The following is a 17022-nucleotide window of genomic DNA, read 5'->3' on the forward strand; positions in this document are numbered from 1 at the left end:
AAAACTAGCGGTTTTCGTCTGGGGTGAAATTTCTAAAATTGCATGTCGTTTGGCCGACATTTATGTGATATGTACAAAGTACTTCCTAATAACCTATATGTTTAATACACCTTTTGGGCGAGTTTAAAATGTCTACATAATCGTTTGGCGGATAATATATAATATTATATAGATATACTCACCCATTTCGGCCAATACATTTCCCTTCCCATTTTTAGAGGCTGTTTTATGACTCTCGGTATAATAGTCTCCAACTAATTTAGTTAAAAATGTTTCTTGACCTCAATTTATTGTTAATTATTAGTGTTGATATCATTATAATAAATTGTGCTGTCCGTTATTTAAATACTATTTATTTTAATAAAAACAATAAAAAAAACGTTTAAAGCAAAAAACAGCGATTTAAACGTTTTTTAAAGATGGTTTTTTACATGATTAATGAAGACCTATAAATTATAATAGTAAACTATTATAGATCGACTATAAGTAGCATCCCTCATCACTTATCAGTCATCATGTCATTGCGTTATTATTATTATTTATATAAAATATATATAGATTAGGTCTTCCTCACGAGACACCTTTTTTTAATACTTATTTTTTTATTCATACTTATGCAGTTTTTTACGCTGAGAACGGTAGTGAAATCAAAATATGTGGGGTGGGATCGTGAACGTGCTTATTTTCAGTTATGGAGTTTTGACTACAACAAATGACCCAATTTTTTAAATGCCATCGTTTTTAATTTGAAATCGTTGAAATTGTTGATTTTCAACAACAAAAATGGTGGGCAAGTTGGTGACGTTCTGCTGTATAGTAGGTAACAAGTGGGTCACTGTAATGGATGGTGTTAATTTTAAATTTAATAGTATAATATCATTATATACGAAAAACGATTCTGAGCGAAATCAGTCAGTCAGCCTATGATAATAGGTATGATATTACTAAGTACCTATATTTGATGATATTATTGTGAGTAAATTAATAAATTTATTTATTTACTTATTTACGTGGACTCTTGCTTTATATTTTCAATCCTTAGTTATAAAAGTTGATTTAATAAATTTAACTACAAAATCGTTTTGATAAGTTTTATACAAAGTCGAACTTTAAATGCCTATGTATTTTTAATATTTTTAATGTTAAATTTTACTGACGATTATAGAAAAAAAACAATTAAAAAATTGAAAATTGAAAATGTCTCTAAACAGCTCAAAACGACTCAAAATATTTTTTTTATCGAAAGTGGGAATTGCTAAAATAACATATGGTGTAAATTTAAAGTATCTACAGTTATTCGTTTTTAAAATACAACAAATTAAAAAAATTCAATTTGACTTTTCAGTAAAAATGTTTTTTTTGATAAAGGTATATACATACCTATGAGGAATCTTTTTATGAATTTTTAACTCAAAATAATTTGCACATTTTCGTGATGTTTGCGTATTTTGTCAAAATTTGAACTTTAAATGCTCATAAAATATAATTGTGACCATATGTATATTTAATATTTTTCAACTACCATTGAAACTATATATTAGCAGTCGTGTATTAAATTTTCAAGCGATTTGACCCAACGAATAAAATTGTATTGACATTTATAGAAAAAGTTATTAAAAAAATTGAAAAAGGAAAAGTCCGTAAACAGCTCAAAACAAGTCAAAATATTTTGAAAATTGTACGGTGTATATAATGCTTATATAAATGTTCTGTGAAAATTTCATATATCTAATGTCCTTTTTTTTATAGTTACGAAAAACCAAAATTTTGTCGAAAATCTATTTTGCGTAAAAATTGCCGGTTTTCCTTCATTTTTTTTTGTTTTTCTTATACTATAGCCAATCATGAATTACGGCTCCGAAAATGACCATAGTGGCGTCGAGGTTAAATAATATTAAGTACTATAATATTATATAATAATATTTTTTCGAAAATTTGATCGTCGCCTAGACCCCATGGTTTTATTATCGTTGTTATCGTCCATATGCCTGTACGGAGTTATTGTGTAATGTGTATTGGAATAATGGAATAGACCTATTTATGATGTGTATTATACAACCATCAACCATACGTTGTATTATAAAAATTAAAACGTTCAAATACGAATGCGGAAGTGTGCCTATTATGCGGTTGAGGTGGGGTAGTCTATGGGTGCTAAAACTGGTGACAAAAGTAAATAATAAAATCGCTGTTATCTGGCCAGCACAAGGAGGAAACCACAATTAAGCGACTAATAGGGTATTTCAATGGCTTTTACTGCAGCCTGCAGGGTTTAGCAGGTTCTGCTATATATTATTATTATAATTTTTTTTTTTGGTAAAGATAACGCTACAGCAAAGGTTATTTAGTCTGTCAAATAATTTTACTTTGTTTTAAATATACATACATATAAGATAAAAAAAATTAAATTAGACAACGTTTTAAATTTTCAAACTTACAATGTATTCTATTCTTTTAAGAATTTAATTACTTTCATAGTTTGGTCTTTATTGAGTGATTCTGCTGTGTTTGATGGTCTATTTAGGTTCTTGAATATTAAAAAAAATATTTTGTACTAAATATTTTTTTTTTATTTTTTTTTAATCTAGTGTAAAAGCCAAAAGGTATCGTTTGAAATTAAAAATGCAGCTTTTGTAAACATATTATCCGAGAGTACCTAATTGACTAGAGTGTTTGATATAAATTTAATGTTAGTGTTTGATTTTGTGACCGCAACCCATATAGTTTCAAGATACCATATAATTATATGCCTTTTGGAAAAGGTTTTACAAAAAAGTAATTTTATTCTTAATTTAAGGTTAGAATATTTGATAAGTATAAAAGTAAGAAAAACGTTTATTGATTTTATTTGATCCACCTATGTTAGACGTTGTTATATTATTAAATATTTATAACGAGAACTGGACGATTTTGGTTTGGTTTGGTGATTTCAATTAACAGCTGGTGGTAGGAACACTAAGGACTGACCTACAGCTAAATAGGCAAAGGCTACCAGGGATACCAAGGTATGTATTTTACATTTTCTATAATATATTCATGGCTATATAGGTACCTACCAAAAACTAAAAAAAATGGCAGTCCTCCGTTTTGAATATCACTTAAAACAATTAGATGGAGTAAAAATTGTATTATTTTAAATGTTCTGCGGCGGCAACGACATATGAACGGAAGTGGTGGAACACGAAAGCTCATTCTCTAAGTGAAGAAAAACATAAAGTGATAAAATTAAAATTTTGATGTTCATCGGGTAAATATAATTTTATTTTATAATAATATCAGCGTATTTATTGAAGTTAAATAATATTAGATATGCGTTCACTACAGGTTTCCAAACTTTGTTTTTTCGTGAACATTACTGTTGTTTACAACGGCTCAGTCACGTACCTACCACTAATGACTAAAAATAGAGCTGAGCAAAATGTCAATACATTTATATCAAAATGATAAGGCAGTAAAAAAATTACATATATTATAAGTTTTTTAGTCTTTAAATTATCTATGTTCGTGCGAGATGTGTGTCGACCACGATTACGGTTTATTGACTTATTATATTCCGTGCAAAATCAGGATAACAATATTAAAAATAACGTATAGGTACGATAATAACTATAGGTAGATAAAAAATAAAAATCTGTACAAAATATAAAATAGGATTTTAGGTATGCCCGTCACAAACATCAATAAGTAAAAAAATTTTTTTTTTTTTCGTTCATACTATCGTGTGGTCTTTGGCGTACCATTATATGTGGCTACTCACGTACTACTAACTAAGACCTCAGTTCACACGCAAAAATATAGTCTAATACTTCAAAATAATTATCATATTTTAAGCATCATTGTGAAATTTCAAAAAATCCCAAACAGTTTTCCTTAAGAGGACGCCACTCCCGCATTGTCAACATCTCACAAACGCGTAACATACCTACAAAATGTACGGTCAGAAATTCAAGTTTTATGCTGTTAGCTTAAAAATTAGAGTGAATCGACCTATTATGAAATTTCCAACAAAACACAGATAATGTTCTCACCATCAAGTTTCGTAATAGGTCGTATTCACTCCAATTTTTAAGCTAACGGCATAAAACTTGAATTTTTGAGTGTAAATTTGGTATGTTACGCGTTTGTAAGACGGAGACAACACAGAAAAACAATAAAAATGTTGTGTTTGTGTTTCTAAAGCGTCAATCAATTTCAACAATAAATCTATAAAATATGAAAAGCGAGATGCAAATTCACACCCTTGCACCCCACAAAATATGATATTCGATGTCTCACTGTATTTGCAGTTTATCGGAGTGGAAATGAACTACGTGGATCGTCATATTAACTTACCTGACTGGCTGCTCCAGTGGAAAACATAATCTCCAAAATGAGATAAGAAAAAAAAGTTGTATCGTACGAAAGTGTCAAAATCCTAGATACCTGCGTGCCATGGTTAATAGATATTAAATAACAGATATTAAATTTAGAACTATATTATTATATTTTAACAATTTATTATTGGGGACAGAGTGGCCAAGCGGACTAAAGTGTCGGTTGCGACGAGCCCCGTCGCCGGTTCGAATCTCGATCACGGGCGACACTTCTCTTCGGGCAGTCACGGTGTCTAGAGAAAGAGGCCACCATCCCCCACTCGGGCATGGCAGATACATACGTGTGCCCACTTGAAAATTCTGCCAAACTAAAACACACGTGTCTAAAAACTTACAGTATCCTCCCTCATAGTTAAAAACCCAATGGCCTAAGTTGCCTCGAGTTACTTAATTAAAAAAGAAAAAATGTTATTGACAATTTTTAAAGTATCATAGTATTTATAGTATTTATACAAGGGATTCTTTTGACATTCATCGTCTCGGAAGAGTAAAAACTTTTTTGAAAATATTTTTATTATTCGTTAGGTACACCTACCTATAAAGCATAAATGTTTAAGAATACATTTTATTTTTAAGTTTTACTTTTTAAATGACAGCATAGATTTTTAGTTTCCTATTTCAAAGCAGAAAATATTTCTGAGATACATTATAAAAATTGATATTCGAACGAGTATTTATAATTAATCATAAATTCATAATGTCTTATTATAAGTAAGTTATGTAAATAAAATTAAAAACTATTTAAAATAATCACACTGTATTTATAAGTAAGGGATACTAGATATGTAATAGAAACGATAAATACAACAAAACACCGGTATAATTTAGGCCTAATGGTATAATATATGCCGCGATGGTTAGAATGAATTTTCCGGTGCCCACGCACGCTTTGCCAACTACACCGCAGAGACATCAAACCCGTACATATATCATATGCATATAGTTAAGCTATAGGGTTCCTGCTGTTGCACGTGCTAGTTTGATTCGAGGTGGTCTTATAACTTTCTGTTTTTCCACGATATTGACATAGTGTAATCGATGATACTAATAACTAGTTCACAGATATTTACAAACAAATGCCCAAATCAATTTTTATTAAAATTAAGAATGGATCTCAGTTGTTGTCAAAGATAAACCTAATATGAATTCTACATTTTTTAATAGGTATAAAAATATTTTTTACCCTATTTATGCTTTTGACCAGTAGTGTTCAACCTTTTTGACTTGCGATCCACTGTTTTTGTAACAATATTTTCACGACTCGTGTCACCTTTGTAAGCCATGAAAGAAAAAAAAACTTAAGTTTTGCGTAATGTCCCGTGCATAAGTGTGCATATTGTTCAATTCATTCATAACTTATTCGAATTCATAATTTATAACTTATTTTTTTTTTGCAGATATTTTATAATACAATAGTCAATAGTTTATTGTAGGTACATAATATATGCGAACTACTAACCTAGACATAAATACAAACAAACAATAATAAAAAAATTAGCAAGGTGTTAGAAAATCTAAGCCAGTGGTATTCAACCGGTGTCGCTACCAAATCTTGGGTCGCGTAATCTATAAAAATGGGTCGTGACAAGTATTTTTTGTTTTAAAAAAAAATAAATTTACTATACAATTATAATTTATGGATTCGAATAAGTTATAAATGAATTGAAGAACCATATTTTACTGTAGATATAATGATAGTTAAAATGTCTACTAAAATCAATAAATTGAGCTTACTTGTGATTCCAAACTTAATCAAATACTTATTGAAACTTTTTTGGAAATGTTTTGGGCACATTTATGCACGGGAAATTACGCAAAACTAGCAGCTTAATATTTTTTTCTTTTATGGCCTACAAAGGTGACACGAGTCGTGAAAATATTCTTACAAAAACAGTGGATCACGAGTCAATAAGGGTAAACATTAGTGGTCAAAACCATAGATAGGATGAAAAATATTTTTATATTAAAAAATGTAAAATTACTAGGTATTCATTAGGTTTATCTTTGACAAAACAATTTAAATCCACTCCAAATTTTAATAAAAATTATTTTGAGCATTAGTTTGGTCCGTCCCCCCATCCAAGTAAAAAAAAAATAGTTGGGGTACGCAAAAAAAAATAAAAAAATAAAAATAGTAAAGGATCTCTGTCCCCCTGCGCACCCCCCCCCCCCCCCCCCACCACAATTCGAGCACTGATTCTCCCACGAAATCGGATGTTCAAATTTAAAACTCAACATACACCGTCTCCGACCTTTTGATACGGTCTAAATTATAATTATTTTATTTGTGAATAATTGTGATGATTAAAAAGATAATATTATAGTTGACACCACATTTTTGTTTACTATTCATATTACATTATATTATATTAATGTTGATAAATAAAAATAAAATAAATATCAATGAAACGGTAATAATCTCCCCTGAAAATTAATCAAAATAAAGAAATACAATAATAATTGTGAATTAGGCCAAAAAAAATTAATGAAATGTTTTTAAGTTATCCTGAAATACAGTTAATAAATAACGACGAAAGTTGTAATAATATTAATAATATTTGTTTGTACTATTGTATCTATTTTAAATGTGTTTGAAAAGTTTTGAAAATTACGTTATAATGCAAAAAAATTAACTGTGTAATATATCAATTTAGAAACGTTGTACTTTACTTACTGTGTTGGTAGACCAACCGATGTAATAAATTAGTAGGCAATAGGTGTTACACCTATTTTAAGTATAGTTACGTTAAAAACGAAAAATAATGTTTTATATTAATGTATACTTTACAATACGATCTGTATTGTGTAATATTATTATAGTTAAAATATTATAATAAACAATTATCTTAAATGTTTAATAAAAAAAAATAATTTCGAATATGCTTTGACGTAAGTAGAAACTAAAAAAAAATTGTTCAGCTTGTTTCAAATAGTTCGTATAGGTACCAAAATTACTTGGACTTTTTTAGTCCGGAGTAAATAGTACAATTTAATAGATTTATAGTAGGTATCATAAAATAATTTTTTAAGTTAATTATGTTGATGATTAATATTTAAAAAAATGATAAATAAAATGCTCGTTTTGATTATTTAATTAAATACCGTAAATAATGCTAAATATTGGTATTGACTGTCGATTTCACGATGAGAATATTCGACTTAAGTACGTCATTAGCTTTAAGAGTAAGTACAATAATATATAGTCTATAATGTTTTTGTTTTTAAACGATGTCTTCACAGTGGCATTTATATGGCAATTTCAAAAATACAATCCAGGCCAGTCCGCAAAACACCCACTTGAACACTGCGGGTGTTTGTGTAAAAATACCATAGATCGTTTCCGGTCTGTGTCCGCACACGCAAAACCTGGTAAACATTTATTATCGACGAATTAAAAAAACCACGATGAACGGAAATATCACTTCCTGCGTGTGCTGCACTGGCGGCATCGTCGATGTGTCCGATGGTTAATTTCCACCGAAAATAGCACCGTAGATGCATATACGTGTCAGCATTATGACGTATAGCCCCACGTAGGTCATAGGTACTGCATAGATAGGTACAACTGCATTTGATACTAGAAAGTTTAAGTTCGAAAAAGTCAATAAACTTGAATTGAAAATTCGACTGAACATTACGCGCTTAATTGATATAATAACAAGATCTCTATTTATATTTATGATTATATTATATATATATATATATATATTATTAATGTTAATAATTTTCAAATAATTAAATAAACACCAAAAAAACTTTCAAGTGACTATTATCAAACAGCTTATTTAAATTATCGTGTAGAGTGTATTATTAGAATGATAAGAAATTGTTCTTAGATTATCTTTGTTTTAAAATTGAAAAATAAAGTGTCGATATATCAATGATATTGTTACCGATATATCACGGTATCGATATATATAACTAGTGGCCGATATTGCACCATCCCTATCCCCTATACGTAGGTATAGACAGGTACTTCATGTTCTTCTCGAAAGTTCGAAAACGTCTATAAAAACAAAATATAAGTTCAACTGAACATTACGCGCATAATAGAGTATGATATTATATAGGTATATCACACTGTAACAGGCTATCTTAGTCTCTCGAGCATAACAAGAACGAGGCTATGCATAATTTTTGATAACTGTGGTTTTAGAGATTATTCTAGTTTGGTGCTGATTATTATAGATATAATTATATTAAAATGAAAAAGAAAACATTTTTTTTTTTATAAAACCACGTAGGTAAGTCGATGTTAAATATAATGGATATGATAAGAAAAACGTTCTGAGATAAATCATTTTATTTCGTTTTTACAATTATAGGTATATAATTATTATTGTGCAAGTCTGAACATTTCCAAAAACAAGCGTGATCATACAATATAATATTATTAAATTAAAATGTGTATTAGAAGAATAAAGATTTGTATAAAATAAAATAATGTGTCGTAGGTCGCACCGTTTATTGCTCGGATGGTATTAATATAATATTAGGTATGTAAACAGCAATATAAAAAACTAATTTAAACAAATCAGATTTATTTAAATCGTATATCAAATATTTTATAATAATAAAACAATATTTATAAAATGTGAATAAAATGACGTGATTATAGATCGCACACAATAAGACGTGGTATAACGCGGACAATTGACACACTACAATGGTGTCGCCGAGAGAAAATGGGAAAGGCTTCGCCCGCTGCAGCGGATCCGGATAAAGCCCCAAAGCCACGACTTTCGCCCTCCGACCCGTGACTTTCACCTGTCACTCCATCCGGGGGGGGTGTTGTCTTCGTCGTTCACCGTACACGTCGCCATTGCCCTGTGAAGTCCGGCAACGATTTGTCGCAAGGGTGATGTCCAGACGTCGTCGCGTGACCTTAAAATTTGAAATTAATATTATATACCCCGCGCAACTGTCCCGGTCGTGTATATTGTGTACTACGATAATAATAATAATAATATGTTAAATAATATTAATAATAATAATTGTAAGTTCGAATAAAGTCTTTATTATACATTTTCCGTTGAATGCCGAATATTATAAAATGTATTTGATGCGTTATTTGATTGTTATTTATAAAATATATTTATATGTAGAATAGGATTAGAATTGATAAAAATATGCTTGACATCACTACTGGTGCATATAGGTATACAAAATTCTATTTGCAAGCCTCAGCATATTATTTTAAATATTATACTAATATATTTTTCATATTAGTTTACGTACCATAAAAATCAACAACAAATTATATTTTACCTGTATAGTATAATATAATATAATGTGCATTATATTATAAAATCTATATTTTTGATTAATTATATTTGTATATTTTGCCAGTTTTTGATGAATTTAAATATTTATTTAATTATTTGCTAAATTATTTCTGTGAGTACCTAAATATTTTGATTTTGGGCATTTAATCATATGAATGTACGATAATGTACTTTAAAAAAAACAATAGATTACCTATGTAGTATGTCCCTATATTAATTTACGAGTAAAGTATTATCGCGTGTGTCTGGATTTGATAAATGGCAATTTTAAAGAAACTTTTTTGAACGTTTGAGAATTTGAGATTTAAATACTAATTCAGAGTAAGTTATGAGTGTTCCCATTTATGTCATTACCATTGTTTCGTGATTACAAGATGATATTATATATATAAAATTGGTTTCGTGGGAAAAAAATCACTTAACTGATTTCTGAACTTTAATATAATAATATGGTTTTCACTTGAGTGATTATTTTTTACGCCTAACGGATTTCAGAAACAACTATTCGGTGTGTGGCGTCCTCTCATAATTGATTTTACAATTTAAACCACTGCAAATCAACATATTATGTATAATTTTGTTTCATGTATATTTGATAAAGATTAGGGATCTAGGTGGACTTAGTGTAGATAATAATATCATATCGGTCGTTGCCCGTTTATTTAATTTACTCACTCGATTACAGAATAATATTTGAGATTATCTGCAAACGGCACGGAAAATGTCTAAAACGCGAGTTAGAACAACATGGACAACGCGTTCTAAGAAATTTTTTCGGCGATAAGTGATATATAATATTCAAATATGTGCATGGATAGCGAAAACAAAAAAATACGAAAAAAAGAAAAAAAAAAAAGGAAAATACGTGCAAAATGATTATAAAACGTTGAACGCGTTTACGATATTATTAAGCATAACGTACACCTAAACCGAGTGCGCAGATAGTTAATTGCGTAATATTTTAAATTATAATAATACAACATAACGCGAAAGGAAAATATGTTTTTTTACTGTTCACTCAGAGTCATATAGCACTAAGCGCGTACACGAAGATTTGTCTAGGGAAATAGACCGCAAGTTCCGAACCCTGATTAGTATCGTATATAATAATATAAAATATTTTATTATTGGTGTATATATATATATATAAATAGTATGTACCTGCGACGGCCGTTCGCGGTGTAGATAAGTATCTGTGGCTACACACATTTTGTGTGTGTGTGTGTGTGTGTGTGTGTGTGTGTGTGTGTGTGCAACTCGTCGTCCCGTTGCTCCGTAGTCGGAGGTCAGTGATCGGCCCATTCGTAGTCGTCTCGTTGTCGTCGTCGCGATACCACAACGATATAATAATAATAATAATAATAATAATAATAATAATAATAATAATAATAATAATAATAATAATAATAATAATAATAATAATAATGATAATAATAATAATAAATAACAATTACCGCAACTATAGATGGATTAAAAGTCTGAATCCGCAAGGCTGGTTAGCGGCGCAAAAACCGACTTTTCCTACTATTTACGCATGTCGGATCGTACTTACAGTTGTATAATAACTACCTATATATACCATAATAATGTATCTACATTATAATACGACTTGTATGAGGTTTTCTGGTTGGCATCAACTTGTTAAAAAGTTAGAGCCAACTTTTTTTTAAACTTTTTGACTTTAATATTATAGTTAGCGGTATTCGTTTAAATAATTAAGCCTTTTCCAGTTGGGTTGTAAAAACAATATGGAAAATTAAAATCATGTTTATACATTCCTATCTGTATTCTGCATATTAAAGTTAAAACGAATTAATTACCTAGTTAAGTATGGTTTTCTTTAAATACATTTTTTTACGATGATTTCATAATATATAAATATGCTTAATATAATTAATATCTTTTGATTTAATAATATTATTGACACAAGCGTATAATTACCTAAACGCCCTAAATCTACCATAGCTTTAAATACAGAGTGCACTAAACTTAGTGGGATGCATTTTTAACGAAATGTTTTTTTTATTATTTAAAAAAAATTAAAAGTAGTACAATATTTTAATTTACTTGAATTAACTAGTTTAAGTTATTTATTTTCATTAACTTGCGAACCTTTGGTTACTATTATTTCGTATTATGTCATGCTGTTTTCAAATTATATTATTGTAAGCAGCTGGAAGTCGATCCACCCTGTAAGTATTTGGTTAATGTATAAACTTATAATTTAAAATTCTTAAATTTACTTGAATTAACTAGCTTAAGTTATTTATTTTCATTAACTTGCCAACCTTTGGTTAATATAATGTCGTAAAATAATATCATGCTGTTTACAAATTATATTATTGTAAGCACCTGGAAGTCGATCCACCTTGCAAGTATGTGGTTAATGTACGAGGTTAATGTATATGTAACTATAATGTATAAATGATAAATACATTATAATATTACAAATGTTATATAGCTACACTGCTGCAGTGCTTCTTCGTGTGATCTGTGCAAGACGTCGTCGATGAAGTTTTTGTAAAGATGTTTAAAACGTATTGTGTAACTTTGGACAGTTCATCTTAGGCATCGGCGACTGTTACGATTTCAAAAATAGTCCGAAAACTATCGTAATATGTAAAGTAATACTAACTTAAATCTATTGAAGAATAGGTAACCTATAGAAATGTAACATATTATTAAGTAGGTAGGTATTAATAACAATTTTATAACTAAAAATTGGTTATTTTCATATTATATTGTTGCAAATGGCTACACTGATGTTTAAATGGGTTTTGGTAACCCAATACCTGTAACGTCAGCCAATGACCAAGATGAACTAGATGAATTTACCAGTAACCAGTGACTAAAACCGAACCAAAATAACTTTATTCTGGAAAACCTTTAAAATATTTAAAACCAAAACCTTACCAGAACCAAAAAAGGAACCCATATATTGACAATTAAAATGTCTGGTTTTATAATGATTATTATAGTTGATAAATAAATAGTGTGATGAGCGAGATTTCGGTGTTACAGTGTAAAATCTACGTGTTACCTATACGATGTAATGTACCTTTACTACTTTAGCTGGTAAGTTACACATCACACACACATTTGAAAGTTCCTACAAGCTGTATAACAAATAAATATGTGTTCCTATTTCACATTTTCACAATGACAATATCTAAGTCTTGTGTGTGTCGCATTTATAATATTATTAGCTCTTTAAGTAGTTTATAATATTATAATATACCTAACTAATAAAAAGTAGGTATATAATTTATGATTTTCAGTCCTGAATCCTGATGACGGTATTCGTAAATAGCTTTTAATAATATTATATGGAAAAAAAATGTTTAGGGCTGGAAATAATAAATATTATTTTCTACAAAATTCAGATTTTTTTTAAACGGAAATAAAATTGTACCAAATATATGATTTTTAAATATGTACCCCATGTTTTCCAATAATAATTTTAATTATGTTATTATTATCAATTTATCATTTCCTCTGATAGTCTCGTTTTCTTTTTTTTTATTCTTATTATTATTATCATTCTTAGTTTCGGAACTTATTTTGTTCAGGTGTGCCATATTTATTTACCTTTACTTGAAGCAGAGATCATACAACCCTCCGCCCTAGGCGGGGTACACTGCAATTATACACGGTATATTATATATTATATTATGTACCTACCTATAAGTACGCACCACGACCGGTGGCTGCGTGTACGCGGTATCTGGTAGATATAGCCGGTATAGGCGGTATCCAAGTTCGAAACACAGAATCGCGTATTATGATAATCAATTCGTCGTGACCATTGGTCTTGTCGCGGAATGGCTAGCCGTGTAGTGGTCGTCTGTGCCTATTTGTATGCGATAAAAACGAAGGCGGGTGGCCGTTGTATGCGACGCGTATATTATTATAATAACATATTATTATACCGTATCGTAATGCAGGACACGAGTTGTCGTATGTATACTTACCGGCGACGTGGTTACTGGTAAGGTTTATTATAATGTACAAAATGTGTACCTATATTATGTGCGGAGCTCCGTGTCAGGTCGTGTGCGCCGTCGTATATTGTTGTATTATTATCATCACAGTTGATAATAATATGATGACAATGTAATATACCTACACGGTTGTGGGTAGTCGTGCTACGTTTTAGCAGTCCGCAGGTTGTCGATACCACGTCGTGTATGACATTGTGATTGCGCACGTACACAACGATATCGCACGATCGTATGATTTACTGCTGCTAAAATTTAGTTTGAATGAATTTTTGGGAGAGATTCAAATACAAAAACATCAACACATTATTTCGATTTGATAACATTAAGAATATAATTACATAATATTTTTTCTCGCAATAATTGATTATAGTTTAAGATGAATTGAACATAAATATACTTATATATCGATCAGAGAGAAAATTAAAGAGAGAAAGTGAGTGAGAATGAGTGAACTTTATATTTTGTATATAAATTAATAAAAAAAAAAAACGTGTATAATAGGTTTATAACACTTCAAAAATTAAAAAAACTTAAATTATACAAAAAAATATTTCATATTAAATAAAAACATTCCAAGTTATAAGAATTATATATTTTGTATCGATATTTTGAATAATATTTATGACTAGAGATGGATCAGCAGTAGCCAGTAATAATAATATGAACCGAGGCTTACAACCCAGTGCTAACCAATTCCGACACTTAGTCTTAGAAACATATGAGTATATTTTGATATTTGAGAGGCTTAAAAAAATTATGATAATTAATAGTGAAATTGAAAAAAAAAATCCATCTATCGTTAACATATAGTAATAGTTACTTATAGTTAGATTTTTGAGAAATCATTACGGTAAATTCATACACTTATAATAATATTATATAATAAACACATTAACACATCTATAGTTTATAACAATATTTGATCATATTATCATCATAAATAACATGAACCAACACCATAGGCATGCGCATCACTGTAATGAGAATTTTAGACCAAGCACTTCACAATCGATGAAATTTATTTTTTTTTTTTAAATTATTTTTGAATAAAAATCTATTGCAATTGAGGTTAATCTATATTATGTGGAAATAAATACTTGTCTTCTAACGATACACCAGCAGCTATAGTATATCATTAATGCAGGACGGAGCAGTAAAATAATAATATTATATTATGTTTATTTCCACTGCGCATGCCCGTGGTGTAAAAATGCACACACTAAATAATAAACATAATTTAATGACATTATAATTTGTGTTCAAAATATTATTTTTCTATAAAACATTTTCCTCAAATGGAATAACACGTCCAAAATAATTAATAATAATATATATATGTGTAACATATAATATAGCCATATAGGAGCATATTAGGTATCTGTACAATATGGGAATATTATATTTAAAAACATTCAATATGTAATAATATATATTATAATATTTATAGTTAATCCGTAAAAAGACACACGCTGTCGAGATTTGTCGAGCTGATGGAGAGAGGAAGACATCGCTCAGAGAAGGAAAATAGTTCTATTCCGATCGGTTTAAATATCAATTATGACAATAATAATAATATTAATATTATATGTATAGTAATATTCAGGAATGTTGGCCGATCCGCAATGTCTTGTTCGATAAGTATAGGTGCCTATAAACTTGTCTGCTTTAAATTCGTTCGATATTCCTTGCTATATCATAATAATAATAATGCTATAGTTTCCAAGACCGTTTGTCGTGTGTGCCGTCGCGGCGGAAACGCGAACGACAATTTATAATAATTATATAATATTATCGGCACCGAGAACACGACGTGGTCGTCATATCAGCATAACCGTTCTACATTATCATATGACCGAAATCATAAAAAATGTTTATGATGCTTATAAGTGTAGGTGAAACAGATAAATGCAAGTCTAACGGATCGCGGCTTAATATGACAGTAGGTAGGTACCTGTTTTGTCGGTAGCGGGTAATGATAATAATAATTGCAAAAATATTATAATCGAAGAACGACCGAATAGTCTTTCCGCGCGACGTCTGAGGGAAGTGGCACACATTTTTCGAACCGCCCGCGACCCCCACCGGTTCGATAATCGTATTTAAACGATATAGGTACACGAACCGTGCAAATTAAATTTACTTGAATGTTTGCAATTTACGTCAGATTATAATATTATGTAAATGTACTGTGTTTCGTACAACACGTTTTCCAGAGCGACGATGATACCGGTGCCAATATGCTTGTAAAAACACGGCATAAAAATATGTCGCCGAGGCTTCTGCCACCGAGGGAAATTATATTATTTTATGAGCGAATTTCGACAAATCACGCAAATGTGGAAAATAACTAAAATGTTTGGCTTGTCCATAATAATATCATCGTGATATTCTAATACGTAAACCCGACCACAAACATCAATAACAACGATTCTTATGATAATAATAATAGTAATAATAATAATAATAGTGTAGTAATAATAATTAATAATAATTAATAATAATAATAATACGATTATACACATAATTCGAAATTTGATATAATCGGAAAACAAATATCACACATAAAGGTAGGTACGCATAATTTTTTTTTTGCTTTAGGCTTATTACAATAATTGGCTTAAAAACGATAATTATATTAATATTATCATGCAATTGGATAGATTCGCACACAATTAATTGCAATTACATGGTGTAATATTATTATTATTAATGTGTTTGTAATTAATGGTATTTAGGGAGATAAATTTTATATTTATTATTATTAATTCCAATGTTTTTTTATTATAATATATACAAATAGGTTTAGTTTTTTTACCGATAAATCTCAATGATCCATCATGAAATGTAAGGAATAAAAAGTTAATAATTTATTGTAATAATTATGATAAAGGTAAATTTATAATTAGATTATAATATTATGATATTATTTGTATTATAACATTTATATGATAAAATATGCCTATAATACATAATCAAACACGAATTATACCACTCCGAAAGTATTAAATAATTAAATTGAACTGAAAACAATAATTTAGTAGACATTTTAGTCGATGTTCGCGGCCACAGCCTCTATAGTAAAAAAAATTATGTTATTGTCGTAATAGTATGTTGCGCATTTAAAAATATTCAATAAATAGGTATATTTATAAATTATAATATATATTTTTGTATCTGCATTATATGTGAAGTGGCACGATATCATAATTTAGTATAAGATAATACAAGGAGTAAATCTAGATTAGGGTAACTTACGAATAATAATTTAATTTAAAAACGTACATGAATAATTAATAGTTAGGATATTATTATTAATGTTACAACAGAACACAACATATATTATTAATAATTTAATATATAAAG

The sequence above is a fragment of the Acyrthosiphon pisum genome, chromosome X (assembly GCF_005508785.2).
Source record: "Acyrthosiphon pisum isolate AL4f chromosome X, pea_aphid_22Mar2018_4r6ur, whole genome shotgun sequence".
NCBI lineage: Eukaryota > Metazoa > Arthropoda > Insecta > Hemiptera > Aphididae > Acyrthosiphon > Acyrthosiphon pisum.